The sequence below is a fragment of the Loxodonta africana genome, chromosome 3, assembly GCF_030014295.1.
Source record: "Loxodonta africana isolate mLoxAfr1 chromosome 3, mLoxAfr1.hap2, whole genome shotgun sequence".
NCBI classification, from domain to species: Eukaryota; Metazoa; Chordata; class Mammalia; order Proboscidea; family Elephantidae; genus Loxodonta; species Loxodonta africana.
Genome location: NC_087344.1, coordinates 29,452,861 through 29,455,774, shown reverse-complemented (window position 1 = coordinate 29,455,774; position 2,914 = coordinate 29,452,861). Strand labels below are relative to the sequence as shown.

At 39.2% G+C, this 2,914-nt stretch overlaps 1 pseudogene; it reads left to right on the top strand.

Moving 5' to 3' along the window:
- The first annotated feature begins 967 nt into the window (after positions 1 to 967).
- LOC100672786 (putative olfactory receptor 7A2) lies at positions 968 to 2,657 on the top strand (annotated as a pseudogene).
- Positions 2,658 to 2,914: the final 257 nt, after the last annotated feature.

The following is a 2,914-nucleotide window of genomic DNA, read 5'->3' as shown; positions in this document are numbered from 1 at the left end:
AAAAAGCACAGAGAAGTTAAGTACCTGTCCCATGGTTAGACAGCTAATAAGTGTGTCAGAGTTTGTCATCAAACCCTGGTACTCTGTCTCCAGACTTGCTACTCTCAACCAGTATGTTCACCATCTCCTCCAATATGTTTACCATCCCATCCAGAGGGTGCGTATTTGAGTGTCTGATTGGAACTTGAAAGCTACCAGGGTCTAATGCAGCTTTTCTCTCCATTATCCCCATAATGTCCATTGTGTCTCTTGTCCAAATATTTTTTTGCATGTCTAAATTATTCTTCCCTCTCATTCTGTCAAGTGTATTTCCAGGCTTCTCCATGCTCTTGGCAGAATATGAACACCACAATGAGAATTTCAAAGACTCAATGATTGTAATCTGAAAGCTTCAATTCCAAATTCCATGGGTGCGGAGGGCACAGGGATAGGGTAAGATGCTCATTGGGCTATCTTCTGTCATGTCATCTTCTGACCAAATCAGCTTTGACAGCATCAATTAGACTGCAGGGCTCCATCATAGTGTTTGTGAGACAGAGCCCAGTTCTTAGAGAGGAAGGGTACCCTCTGGACAAATATCCCCAAAGTGCCTTTTCAATTTAGACATCAGAATTAAGTGCAGCTGATAAAAATCACAAGGACACAAATTTCAGCTTTTGAAAGAGTAATGTATTATCATAGTTAAACAGGATGTAAAAAGAAAAACAGTTAAAATGAGGGGCTTCTTAAACCTGGAGACACCCACTGTCAGCTAGATCAGTGCCTCTCAAACTGTAATCTGTATATGAATCACCTAGTGTAGTGAATTATGTCTCCCCCAAATGTATGTCCAGCTGAGACCTCAGAATGTGACCCTATTAAAATATACGGTGTTTGCAGATATAGTTAATTAAGGGTCTCAGGATGAAATAATTCTGGATTTAGGGTTGGCTCTAAATCCAATGATTGATGTCCTCATGAGAAAAGAAGAAAACACAGAAAAGAAGGCCACATGAAGATGGGGACAGAGATTGGAATAATGTGTCTACAAGCCAAGGAACACCAAGGATTGTTGGCAACCACCACAAGCTAGGAGAGAGCCTTCAGAAGGAACTAGCCCTACAGTTACCTTGATTTTGAATTTCTGGCCTCCTGAACTGTGAGAGAATAAATTTCTATTGTTTTAAGCGACCCAGTTTGTGGTAATATGTTACCTATGAAAAATTACCAAGGTAATTTGGCATCCCTTGGAAACTAATACACCCAGGAACTTTTTAAAGTGGAGATCCTGATTAAGTAGGGGCAGTCTATTGATTCTACATTTCTAACAAGCTTTCAGGTGAGGCTGATGCTTCTAGTCCATGGGTCACACTCTGAGGAGCAAGGAGCTAGATGACTCTATCTCAGAGAAATGTATGCAAAAAGGGTGCTGGCTTTATGATGTAGGTTATGACTAGAGATTACTTTACTAACTTGGAAGGGGCAGTAAAAAGCAGAAAGAATGGCTGCGTTATTAAATCCTCTGATTATTCAGCTGATCCATTGTCAAATACAGGCTTTTATTTATTTTATGTGTAAGATACAATACTAGTATTCATGTCTATTATGTGAAAAATTATAATCTGTAGTAGTGCTGCTGATTGATGATGCCTATTTGTTTATAAAGCACTGTTCTTTTCATTTTCTTGATGGTCACACTAGCTATATGGAAGCAGAAAACCATACAAAAATTTCAGAATTTATTCTTCTTGGAATCTCAGAAGATCAGGAACTGCAATCTCTTCTTCTCGGGCTGTTCCTGTCCATATACTTGGTCACCTTTATAAGGAACCTTCTCATCATCTTGGCCATCATCACTGGCTCCCATCTCCACACTCCCATGTACTTCTTCCTAGCCAACCTGTCCTTTGTAGATGTATATTTCGCTTCCACAACTGTCCCAAAGATGGTACTGAACATCCAAAAAAAAAACAAAAAAAATTTTTTTTTTTTTTTATGGATACCCATAACGAAAGCCATCACCTATCAAGGCTGCCTTGTCCAAATATATTTTTTCATCCTTTTTATGCAGTTGAATGTTTTTTCCTTTGTATAATGGTTATGACCAGTTTGTGGCCATCTGTCACCCACTGCACTACACGGTCATCATGAATCCCAGACTCTGTGGCTTGTTGCTGCTCTTTTCCTGGATATTGAGTGTCCTGGACTCTCTGACACGTAGATTTACTCGTGTTGAGACTGTCCTTCTGTACTAACATGGAAATTCCCCACTTCTTCTGTGAAATGAATCAGGTCATCCAACTTACCTGTTCTCACACCCTCCGCAATATCATAGAGATTTTGCAACTGGAGTGATGAGTATTATTACCCTCACTAGCATCACATTTTCTTATTCTCGGATTGTCTCTTCCATACTGAGAATAACATCAGAAAGGGGGAAATATAAGGCGTTTTTCACTTGTGGGTCTCACCTTTCAGTTGTTTCCTTGTTTTATGGTATAGGTCTTAGGGTCTACCTCAGTTCTACCACTACCCAAAATTCTATGGCCAGTGCAATAGCTTCAGTGATGTACACCATAGTTACACCCATGCTGAATCCCTTTATCTACAGCCTGAGGAACAAGGACATAAAAGGGGCATTGAAAAGTCTCATTGGGATTTTCACTTTAAATGAGTGACAAAAATGCTTGCCTTGGGGCTGGCAAGAATTCATGAGAAGCCTGGAACCAGGTTGGCATTCAGAAATTCTGATTTTTTTTTGTTCGCATGTCTCTGAATCTCCAGACATTTCATGTTTTTATTTTCCTGAAAGTAATTTCCAACTTTGGAACAGAATTAATTTGAGAGTATCCACTCATTTAAAGTGGTAATATTTATTTCTAAAAATATGCTGTCTTGAAGTTCATTTTCTCTTTCATACCAAAATTATGATGAG